The following is a 13028-nucleotide window of genomic DNA, read 5'->3' on the forward strand; positions in this document are numbered from 1 at the left end:
AAACTAATGATGAAGGATGGTTTTGTTATAATTTTTCCCTTGTATATGTGCTAACTCAGATTGTTGACAGACCAACTTGTATACCAATGCTCATAGACATGTTGTAAGCCTTCTTGATCTTTTACTAACAACTTTTTCTGAACAGTGTACATTTACTGTTCTATCTAGGGTGGGCTGTATGAGGACCTATCTGGAAATCCAGAAGTGCAGTCTCATTTTGGATGCATTTTGGCATAAGAAACATGCATCAAAAAGAACTTTTGAAAAATAGCTGTTTTTGGTGGTTAGAACTCCCAAAAATTGCTTGAATAGCCATTTCAGATAAACTCACCAAAAAATAAAAAAAATTGTAAATCCTTTTTCCTCCTTTGCATGCACTTATCCTTAGAATTATTTTTAAATGACTTGTGTTGCAAGAACTTATAAATAGTTTTGAAAAGCAATTTCACATTGAAAGTCCCAATAAAAAATGCAAGAAGGTCCAAATTTGACAATTTTTCAGTAAATTTGTACATTTGTAATCACCCACTTTTTGGTTTCTCCTTACTCAATAAAAGCAGTTACAATAAGAAATTAAAGCAATCTCTGGGTTCTTCTGTTCCAACTACTCCATTGAATACGGCATAATCACGTTGACAGACCGGTTCCCGTCAGATCACCAAAGTTAAGCAACGTTGAGCCTGGTCATTACTAAAATGGGTGATCAATTTGGGAAGTCCAGGTGCTGTATGTAGGAGGACGCCGACACCTCCCTGCAAAAAGTTGCAAAAACCTACCTAACGTTGTCATCTCCCCTAACGGGGATATACATGCGACTGGGGACCGCTTGTGAATTTCATACTCCCATGAAACTTCCTCCTTCAGAGGAAGCCGGTTAAACCCTGAATAGGGTTGGTGCTGACTGCACGCACACACACAACTACTCCATTCATGAATTTGCCAGATAATAAAGATGCCTCCAAAGTGCTTCAAACTGAAAACAATAAACAAGAGGTAAAAGATAAGATTTTACATGCAGATCAAATGTATGTTACATTGTGGATTGAGGAGTCATCTATGGTATTGTGCATTAGTCACTACACAAAAATCACTGAGAGGGATTCCAGGTTGTTCTACTGTGTCAAATATGTCCATTGCACAGATCGCAATTCTAACTTAAAGTAGAAGTATCCTACAACAGAAGATGAGAGAGAAGTTGAGAGTTATCAGATTTTGGTGTGTAAAGTGGATTGGGAATGAAACTTAACTCTGAGAAATAATGTTTTCACCTTGAAAAATCATTTAGACATTCATGCAAAATTTTCCAGTCATGCAAAAATGAGGAATGAAGATTGAGTTTTGGTCATTTGGTTACGTTTTGATTGGGTCCTAGTACTTATTAATTCTGCAAACTTTTCATGCTCTCAAGTACCTCTTTAGTGCATTGCTACAGCTTTTATCAACAGGTAGTGGAACAAGAACTTGGCAAAATTGACGATGAATGCAATGTAGCCATCTACATTTAAATCTTGTGTAAGTTGCCCTTGCCAACAGTTACTAGTAATGGTGATACCATTAACAGGTTGAATTTGAACTGTCCCTTAATTCACCTTAAAATATCTGCAAACAACTGGAAGCATGAGACAAGTGAATTGGTTGGTTTCTGTGACTAATCTATTGTACTTTGGTCTATAAGCATTAATGTTGAGTTCAATTGGAATGGTGGAAGGGGATTAATTGTAGAGATTCTCTTATACTACAGACAAATTTGGATCAAATTACCACGAAAAACTCCCCAACATTTCATTTTTCAACTAAATCTCCCATGAATAATATCCATGAATATATGGGAAAAGAGAATATATCAATATGGGAAAAAAGAATAGATCAATTCCAAGCACATAGAATATCATTTATTTATAGAATGAGCAATATTTCCTCATTTTACCCCGAAATCACAATTTTTGTCCCTATTTTGGGGTGCTAACTGCCAAAAATTGACTTTTTTATGAAAATCGTTTTCAATCTTACTAAGGGAACTAATTGACACCAAAAATGAAAGTGCACCTATGATTTAAAGATAAACCCTATTTTCAACCTCATGCAACCTATCACTATTCTATCTCCTCTAAAATCCTTCAATCATTAAATTGTCACCATTAAGATTAAATCTATGTTCAGGAAGAATATGGAGGTACCTTTCCAATACAGCATGTATTATTACTCAAGGACTGAAAGTGCTCTGCATTCCATTTTCAGTAAGAATGTGTCTTGTGTTGCCTGCGATATATCTGATTGGTAAATCACTGGTATTGAGATTTATAAATTCTGAAAAATTTCTTCAGAGACCAAACAACCAGCAATGGTACATCCTTGAGTGTATTGTTACTATTGCTGACAGGAACCACTATTTTAATTGTTTTATTGCAAAAAATGCATTGAAAGTATAGCTTCCTTTAAAACTATATGCAACCACTCCAAATAGGTGATAGAAAACTGGTAGATTCCTATGCCAAAACTAGTAAATGCAAAGTTGCTGATCACAGACTTAGTCCCAATGAGTTTTGCAGAATAATAAACAAGGTTTTGAACTGATGTAAGACTTCTATTCCAATCATCATAAATGGATCAGAAATGATCTCAAGATTATATGCAACAAAATTTTTTGAAAAGAACTTTGCATTAAATTTGATTTTTAGCAATCAGGGACATATATTTTCAAAATTTGCCCCAATTATTGAATATACTAGAAACAACAACCATATATCTGTCCAAGATTTTGAAAAGTTTATGAAGAATCTTGAGATCAGCATAGCAACTGATCCTGATAACATTTCCGGCATTATATTCAAGAATCTGAATTTGCCTCCGTCCTTACTATGTTATCCATTGATTGCTTAAAAGAAATACTTTCCATCTTCTTGGAAAGCCTTGTTGGTCTGCTTCATAATTATAAAATACTAGAGATTTGTTAACAGTATTATCACATAATATTAGTGACTGTATTGATACAAGTTTTATTTTTAGTGTGATAGCTAGACAGATCAAAAGCCTTGAAAGGGTCTGACACAAAGTTTTGTTCATTAACTAATGCAAGAAAGACAAATGAAAATGCTATTTTAAACCCATTCTGAACAGACAAATGGAAAGGCTATTAAAATTAATACAAGCTAGACAAACGAAAATGCTATTTCAAACGAATGTATACTAGATAGACAAAATGTTATTTCAAACCGACATTGGCCAGACACCCGAAAATGCTATTTTAAATTAATGCAAAATGTACAAATAAAAATGCTATTTTTAATCAATGCAAGACAAATGAAAATTTTATTCAAAATTAATACAAGAAAGGTGAATGTAAATGCTTTTTTAATTTAAAGCAAGCCAAACCAGCAAACAATGCTATTTTAAATCAAATTAAGACAAACTAATGAAAATGCTATTTCAAATGAAATAAAGATAGACAAATGAAAATTCTATTTTAAATTAATGCAAGCCAGATTGACAGAGCTTGGAATAAAATTTCATGGACGAATCCGAAAACATAACTAAATAACAAATAAAATGTCATGATCACAAATGGTGTCAGTTATTTTGGCATGAACGATGACCATACATCAGAGATCCTCATTCTGATGCCAGCTCAGTAAGGTTCTTTATACTGAAATGCCACAAGTATTGAAAGTGTTTTGCAAATGAATGGCATCCCACATTTGTTTTGACTGGTGTTGGTTTGTTGGCTCTGACTGACTGTATTGTCGAACAGCACACACGAGGGGATGGGGTATTGGGTTGTTTGATGGATTTCCAGGAAAGGAGATGGATCCAGAAGAAAAAAGCGCAATTCAACAGGAAGATGTCACACAGTCATCCAAGAGAGTCCAGAAGACAATAATGCCAAAAGCTGGAAAAGTGGACATTTTCAGTCAGAATCTTGATTTGATGATTCCTAATCATGTTCTTGATTGAAATGTGTGTATATATATATACATATTTATATATAAACTGAAATTATATAAGCATTAGAAAAAAAAACAATATGGATTAATCTATGCTTCGATGATGTTAATCGTCTCCTCAGGAGTTATAGTTGATTTATTATAGCTCTAAATATTGAGAACTTTTAAAAAGCTATTAGTTCAATACATTTGTACCTATTTAATAAATATGTATATATTTATAATGTATATAGCATAATCACATTGACACACTGGTTCTCATCAGATCACCAAAATTAAGCAGCATTGAGCCTGGCTAGTACCAGATAAGTGATCATTTGGAAATTCTAGGTGCTGTATATGCTCTCTGCTTATGTCAGCATTGTTTCTAGTCATTCTGAACCTCGACTTACCACTGGTATTTCACACTTCAAATCTTTTTTTTTTTTTTTTTTTTATAATCTTACCTTCTAAGCTTTTTATATTTTTAATTTTATTTGTTTTTCTTTATTTCTTTGGCCGGTTTTCCATCTGCTGTCTCCGTTTTATGGTATAAGTATACCTATTAATTAAATATATACATCAACCTACTCATTTTTATTCTATGCATTTGTTTACTTATATTTCACTATATGCATTTACATACACATTTATTTGCCTTATTCCGGAGCTTGTAGATACCGGCCTTTCCCTCCCCTTATTTTGTATGTAAGTATGTATGTTTTTGTTTAACTTGTATATGTTTTTGGATATGTGTATATATTTATGCATGCGTGTGTGTTTGTATATATATGTATATATATGTGTGTGTTTGTTATTGTATATGTATACATATATGTATATATATTTATATGCGTGTGTGTATGTATATACATGTATGTATGTGTGTATATATATATATGTATGTGAGTGTATATATATAATTTTCTATTTTTTATTTTTATTTATTTATTTTTTTTATTTACTTTCACTTTTTTTATATATATATATATATATATAACAGACGCCCCATTTCTTAAACTATATATATAACAGACGCCCCATTTCTTAAACTATATATATAACAGACGCCCCATTTCTTAAACTTGGCCATTTATTTGTTTTTCGATATGTATATTCGAATTTGATTTTGAAAACGTGTAAATTTGTATATGATTTAATGTAAACGAAATCACAGATATTCATGCTTACATATCCAATGAGTTTAGACATCATTTTGACATTCTTATTTGTAGGAAATAGTGAATCTCACACAGGGTATGTTACTAGAAAAATTATGTGGCTAGATCGAATATATAAATGGAGAAAGTGATTGAAATTTCGATGTTTCTAGCAAATAACTGTTAATTTTTAAACATGATTCTGTAGCCAAAATCAAACATTGATTTGACTAATGCGTTGCTATTTATATCTAACTTTGACAAACAATATATATTTGTGGGTTCATACCTTCCCCTTAAATTACTAACAAAATATCCGACTAGATGTGAATATATACTTCTTATTGTAACCTCTGTGGTGGCATCAAATGACCATTGCTGCAGAACAAAGTTTTCTGGAATTAATGCAGACATTGCCTGCAAATAAAAGCTATTTCTGTGGTCAATATTGATTGAGGAATAAAGCAAACCCATAAAGAGAGGAGACATTATTTTATCTGTTTTATTATCATAGATGTGTGTTTGGCAGTATGTATATGTCTGTTAAAAAATATGTGTGTGTGTTAGAATGTTTTAATCTTTAAGACTATATAAGAAACAAACATTTTTAAAATTTGTACTTCGTTGCAAAGTTATTTTTATAGTAAGTCAATTAATATCCTGCATATGTATGTATATATATATATATATATATATATATATATATATGATCATATGTGTATACATATGAGTATATATTAGCATATATATATATGTGTGTGTATTTGTGTATACATAAGTATATGCATGCATGTGTGTGTGCATATGTATGTCTACATGTATGTAAATATATGCATGTAGACATCCATAGAAACAATTCTAATCTTTCTCTCATCATTCATCCAATTCTGGATTTATGTGGATGTTTCTAACGAAAAACAAAAAAGAAAATGAACAGATTATGTTGTTCCTCTTTAGTAACACAATTGTCAGATGTTCATTTTTATCTCTGAAAATTTTTTTATCTGTTTTCTTCCTTCAAATTTCCATATTTTTCTTTTCTTTCTTGGTTAGGAAAGTGAGTGGGAAATGACACACTATGAATTAACAATTAGAATTGCTGAATTCAATTTAGATCTGTATCCATACAAATCGATGCCATCACAAAGTATGAAACGACACATTATTACCATTGTTGAAAAAATTGTGGATTGCTTACTCTGAAAATTTTTGTGCACACTATTGCTTTCAGCAGATTTGATGCAGATGGGTCAGCAAAACGTCCCCTCCAACTTTTTAGATCTCAGAAGGGGCTCTATATTTCTAAAAGGATTTGACTGTTTCTCTAACTTCAAGATGACTGAGCATTCTTTTGAGCGATTTGTCAACAGGTGCTTGAAGGATGTTGCTAAAGGTTTCATAATCAAAGAGATTGATTTGGTTTCACAAGTCTTTAAAGAGCTCTCGCCATTTTAGAATTTATAGCAGTTGTGCTTTTTAGAAACATTGTGCCATATTTACTCCTAAGTGGAGTTTGTCACTGCATTGAATGTCCATAGATTACCTTAGTAACATTTAAAAGACCGCAGGTGTTCTGTTGGTCAGCAAGTTCTTATCTTTGCTTTCTCTTTCCAACAGTTGGTATTGAGATCCTTGTAGATTCTTGGATGGCAGCTTTATTGTTGCTATGGAAATTACATTGCTGTAGAATTTAGGGGGCTCATATAGGCATGAAAGATTTGTTTTTCATTTTGCTGGGTCATCTACACCACCTCTTTATTAAAATCTTGGAAGATCAACAAATTCCATTTGATTTCAGAGACATGACCATCATCAAAATCTACAGTGTAAGGTGATTGATTGAAATGTGGATACTGCAGAGATATTTCTCTTTTGACTACAGCTGGAAATGTTGCCCAAATGCTGAACAGGAGCCTCTCTTTGCTATAGCTGTTCTTTTAGAGATGCTAGCTGGTTTTCGACAATCTTGTAAGACTACAGAAATGAGCATCTCTGTACATTAATTTCTGAAGAGCTGAGAGCAATATTACCCTCTGTACATGACTCTTATCATCTGAACAAGACTTTTAATTCAATTCACATATTTTTCATAAGTATACTGAGTGTAACTTTTGTTTAATTATCCTTCACTTTATCATAAAGACCACTATGTATGCATTTGTTTATGAATAAATATAAATCTGCCTCATTACACAAAACATAGCAAGTAAAAGCTTTGCCTTTTTCTAGTCCATGGACAAACACATTTTTGGTGGTGAGTATAAGCAAGTAGAAAATAGCAAGTTGGACAACGGTTACCACTTGAAAGCAATTTAGAAAGAAATACTCCATTCTAAATTTTAAAATTAATGGTCATCTTAAATGATAGTAATGATTTATCAATGAAAAATTAAATTATTGATGTAATTCTATGAACATTACTATAAACATTGACAAAGCATAATTTAAATTGATATTATCTTAAATGTTGAGTGTATACTTCAGTGGTGTGAGTTCTCTATCTTTTAGCACATTTCTTCAGGTGCATCTTGTCAAACTCGCAAATCTATAATCAAATGGTAGTCTTAAACAATTCATAATTGCATTCATAGTACCATTTGTATTGAAGGACTGTCACTGAGAACTGATTATAACTTAGTACTTTTATCTGTGCCTCATGGCTACTCCTCTGAATTAAATAAAATGTTCTGTTCGAAATTTCACACTGGTTCCCAGGTTAGACAAGATGTATCTGAATAAGATCATGGTTACATTGGCCAAAAGATTGTGAGAATAAAATTTAAAATGAGGAGAAGAATCTAAATAATATCAAAAGTTTTGTTTGTAAATGTTTTTTCCTATAAATGAAGATGCCATTATACATGTTGTTTTATCACACACATGTCAGAAAAAAGAGAAAAGCAAACTAGTAATGAAACAAATTTATATATTCATATATTTATTCACAGATGAAATGTTTGTTGTAGATAAGATGAGAAACAGATACATGTAATATGGTACACATTACATTCCAGAATGGAAAGACCTATAGACAGTAGTACCAAATAAGGAATATCTTACTATCCTAATACAATAAGAAAAGAACGCATGCTGCTAGTGTCAGAAACAGAACTATGAATGAGCAATTAAATAAATGTTACGTTAAATTGTGTATGTTTGAATCTTAGTGATCACTACATAAAGTAACCTAAAGACAAGATCTGGTATAGTTTGACAAAGTGTGCCTCTAGTAGGAGATGCATAACATGTCCATCTACCTTAAAGGACCTAGAAAGTGGATAAGATCTAATTCTTAACTTCACATGTGAGTGAAACGAGATTCCAGACCCTTTCCAGATTCTTTAGTGTTATTCAGATAACTTTTTGGCTAATTTAACCTCAAACTTTTTTCAGGTCTATCTTGTTGAACTCTGGGAATCTGTCAAACTCGGAAATCTGTATGCGATTTTTAATGACACTATATTTAATTCACCATAGTAGGATGTTCTCATTCTATCAGCTGTAACTGGGTAGAAGTCTTAAGTAATTCTAAATTGTAATCTTTGTATGTACTGAAGTGTGAACATTCAACCCAAAAAACGTGTTACTTAGAACTGAATTTTATCTAGTACTTTATCCTTATGCCACAGATCCTTGCTATTCTGATAATATGCACCTGAAGAAGGTCGAAGGTTACATTGGCTGGAGCATTGTGTTAATAACTTTCAAAATGAGACCAGTAGTCTGAATACTTCAAATGATCCAAACATTGAACTCTGATTAGAAATTAATTTCTTTCTAATGTATATAAAAGGAAAGCAAGAAGAGTGACTTTTTGATTACAAAAGTAGCAATTTATGGTGTAAATAAGACAACTGATTATTGTCTGCCTTCATAAAATGATAGGGCTAATCGCCAAGCTAATCAAGAACCTTGATTCCAGTAAAGCTACTGGCCCTGACGGCATTCCAATTATAGTGTTGAAAAAGCTTCAATCAGAACTTGCTCCCATACTTACAAAACTGTTTAAGCGCTGTCTTAAGGAGAATTGCTTCCCAACACCCTGGAAAACCTCATCAGTATGCCCTGTGTTTAAGAATTCAGGTGATAGGTCATCTCCCTCTCAGTACAGACCAATAAGTCTCCTGTGTGTCATGAGTAAGTTGCTGGAATCCATATTGAATAAAGAAGTAGTCAACCACCTCAGCAAAAATAATCTTCTTAGTGACATACAATATAGTTTCTGTTCTGCTAGATCTACAGCAGATGTGCTAATGATTATATCTTGTAGGATTAGTGAATCTCTTGACAAAGGCTTCCTTTCTAGGGAAATTGCTCTTGACATATCAAAGGCTTTGATATGGTATGGAATAAAGGCCTACTTCACAAGATTTCAGTATAACTGGAAATGTTTTCTCAATTATTAAATCATTTCTCTCTGATAGGCTCATAAGAGTAGTGGTTGATGGGCAGAAATCAGAAGCCCAGAGTATTAATGCTGGAGTCCCTCAGGGGTCCATCCTAGGCCCAAATCTCTTCCTGATCTACTTCAATGATCTCTAAAAACACATACTTAAATCATTCATTGATATCTATGCTGATGACATGACCATCTATGGCAACACATCAAAGGCCGTAAATGACAAAGTTCTCTCTGATTCTTTGTCCTCTGATCTTGAGCGTGTGGTACAATGGGGGGAAGAGGTGGCTGGTTACTTTTAATGCATCTAAAACCAAGCTTCTATCTTTACATCAGTGCTCTGATCCCCATCTGCCATCAATTAAAATGGATAGCTCTCATCTTGGAAGGCTCCATGTTTTGACAAGCTTCTGGGATTGACCTTTACTCCTGATCTGAAATCGAACACATACATCAAATTTGTTGCTAAGGTTGCTGGTAAAATGGTGATATCCTTCTACTGTTCCAGTAAATATCTCCCTGCTGATGCAATTCTCTATCTATATAAAAGCCAAGTACGTCCAAGGATGGAGTACTTCTGCCATATCTTGACAGGAGCTGCTAAAAACAGCCTATCCTGCCTTGACAGAGTACAAAATAGACTTTGTGGCTTAGTAGGGGATGCCCTTTTCTCTTCCCTGCAACTTCTCTCCCACAGAAGAGATAATGCGAGCCTGTCTTTGTTTTATCATTACTTCCATGGGAAGTGCTCGTATGAGCTCCAACCTCTGTTCCCCCTCACCAATCACGAAAAACACCCATCTAGCTGAAACCACTGTCAATAATTTCCCCGACTTTTTATCTGTTCCTAAATCAAAACGTAGATTCTATGAACAAAGCTTCTTTCTTAGAAGTGCACGCCTGTGGAACTCTCTTCCGTTTGCCTGTTTCCCACCTGACTACAACTTGGATGTCTTCAAGTCCAACATAAACAAGTTCCTGATAAACCGCCCCCTTAAGTAATCCAATTTATCAAATCTCCATTACTAACGATTACTACGATATTATCCCATTGATTAATGTACGCGCAATAACCCTTATCCCCGAGTGGCCTCCGGGCCTTGATAAGTGGTGTCTATCATGTAAAAAAAAATAAATATATAGTTGTTTTAATGAAATGATACAGCTGTTATAATGATCATGATAAGAAGTGACACCGCTATTGTTTTTATTCAATATTCAAATCGGATAGTCGCATAAAGCCCATGAAGATCAGGATTGTCTGTTCTGCATTGTCCTCCTCTTAACCATAGTTATTTATTATACCTGCAACATTAGTGCACAATGAATTGCAGAAAATATTGTAAATTTTTTTAAGAATTTCATGGGTGGCATTTGGGGGGGGGCACTCCTCTATATATTATTATTGCTTAATTTTGTAGTAATCCTCACTGAATGCTCATCAAAAAATGTTCCTGTGTCACTCTAATCTATAAATTTTTATTACTTTCAATTTGGAATCCTTATATTGACAATCAGACTTCTATTTGTTCCTCTTAGATCAACGACCGATCTAATATAGACAAAACAAATAAAACCAATTCTCATAAATTTGCTGGATTTATTTTCGGATATTGGATTGTCTGGATTCAAAGATTGTTTGGATTCTTGATTCCTTACCAAATTTTACACTTTTCCTTTCCCCAATGACAGCGTCAGAAATCTTCACTTGTTCGAAGTTTATATAGAAAATTTATTTTCAGTAGTGGAAACTGTCTCATATATTTTACACCAGGAAGAATTTTATTTAACTCGTGTTTTTCAGAAATTCTTCATAATTGAAAATTTTTACTATGTCAGGTTTTCATCAGCACTTAGAGAAATGAAACAATGAATAATAACACTGCTTGTAATATTTTACAGTTTTTCTTCCCCAAGATGAGTTGCCTAACCAAGGTTGGAGATTCTGGTCTACACATAGCAAAATAAGTATTAGTCATAGTGTTTCAGAATATTTGGAGGATTGATTATTTGGTTTATTCAGCATACAGTTATCCCTTTTAATGTTATTCTCACAAAATTCCACATGTGTTTCCTTAAACTTTGAAATCAAACTCGGGAAATCTTTACATCAAACTGTGTTTCCTTATTCAAACTCGAGAATGTTTATGTTGAACTTCAATAGTAGTTTGAATAGTCCAATCGGTATTAAATTATTTGAATCACCGCATTAGAGTTTTTTGGGGTTTTTTAGCAAAAACAAATCAGAAACTTGTTATGTACTATTGCATCACCACTTATTAAGGCTCAAGTGACATTTAAGGATAAGAATTAATGTGGGTACTAAGTGGACAATGAGACAAGTTAATGAGAATTGGTAACAATAGTTGAAACTCGACAGAATTTTATTATTTAGGAGAGCGGCTCAACATTAACTTGTTAACATTGGACTTGAAAACAACCAGTTGGTATTGTGTTGTACAGACATGCAGTTCTTGAAGGGTATTTAGATACACAGAGCAAGAAAGGAAAATAATTTACAGTTGTAGCTTTATGTGGTTTTGTTGTAAATGTTTTACAGGGAGGAACCATAGATTTTAGTTTAATCAAAAACCTACCATAAAAATAATGATAGAGTAAAGAAAGAGAAATAACCTCTGCTCTGTGAGAAAAGAGTTTGCATGATAGAGATGAGGACATCTACTGGATCTCAAAATCAGTTTTGTACTCTGTCAAGGCAGGAGGGTTGCTCTGAGTGACACTTCCCAAGAACATATTTGATTTTTATACAGGCAGAGGATTGCATCAGGAGTGAGATACTTTTTGGAATGGTAGAATGATCCAATCATATTTCCAACAATCTTAACAGATTTTATGTAAGTTTTCCATTTATGTTTGTGCGTTTAAGGTCAATCCTCAAAGCTTATTTAAGTAGAGGTATTCCTCAAGGAAAGAGCCATTCATTTCAATTGAGGCAAAATGAGAATCTAAATATTAGTGGTGATAGGAGAGAAGCTTAGTTTTAGATGTATTGAAAGTAATCAGACACCTTTGTTCTCATATGATGTACTCCAAGTTGGAAAAGAGAGGATCAAAAAGATCTTCATTAATGCTTTTCTAAGTGTTGCCAGAGGTGGTTGTGTCATCTGCATACATGTTGACAAATGATCTTAGAATGTGATTAGGAAGATCATTGATGAAGATCAAGAGGAGGGTTTGGTACAAATATAATGATATCATTTCCAATATAAAAATCATTAAAAGAACAAAGATAGATGCTACTACTGACTAGACTAACTATAAAGTGTCAACAAGACTCCAACTGTTTTCTGTCAATAAGACCGTCGATTTAAATGAATTACGCCTATATACGCAACAGGTGTTTTTAACAAAACACTATCTAAAACTCCATATGAATCTTTCTGTGGTAAAAAAAAAAAACAAATTTAAGCAGAATGCATATATTTGGTTCAACTTGCTTCGCATATATAGATAAAAAGAGTAAATTCAATATTAAAGCCAACAGAGGTATATTTCTTGAATATGATAAAAACAGCCCAGCCAATTTAA

At 33.1% G+C, this 13028-nt stretch overlaps 1 protein-coding gene and 1 pseudogene across 1 annotated transcript in view; both read left to right on the forward strand.

The window, feature by feature from the left end:
• Positions 1-13028, forward strand: part of LOC145259314 (ferredoxin-fold anticodon-binding domain-containing protein 1 homolog) — a 62358-nt gene that overhangs the window by 6327 nt on the left and 43003 nt on the right. The gene's annotated exons all lie outside the window — the stretch shown is intronic.
• On the forward strand, positions 615-733 carry LOC145259320 (5S ribosomal RNA; annotated as a pseudogene).

This window comes from Euprymna scolopes, chromosome 34 (genome assembly GCF_053919585.1).
Source record: "Euprymna scolopes isolate OS-2025 chromosome 34, ASM5391958v1, whole genome shotgun sequence".
Classification (NCBI taxonomy): Eukaryota; Metazoa; Mollusca; class Cephalopoda; order Sepiida; family Sepiolidae; genus Euprymna; species Euprymna scolopes.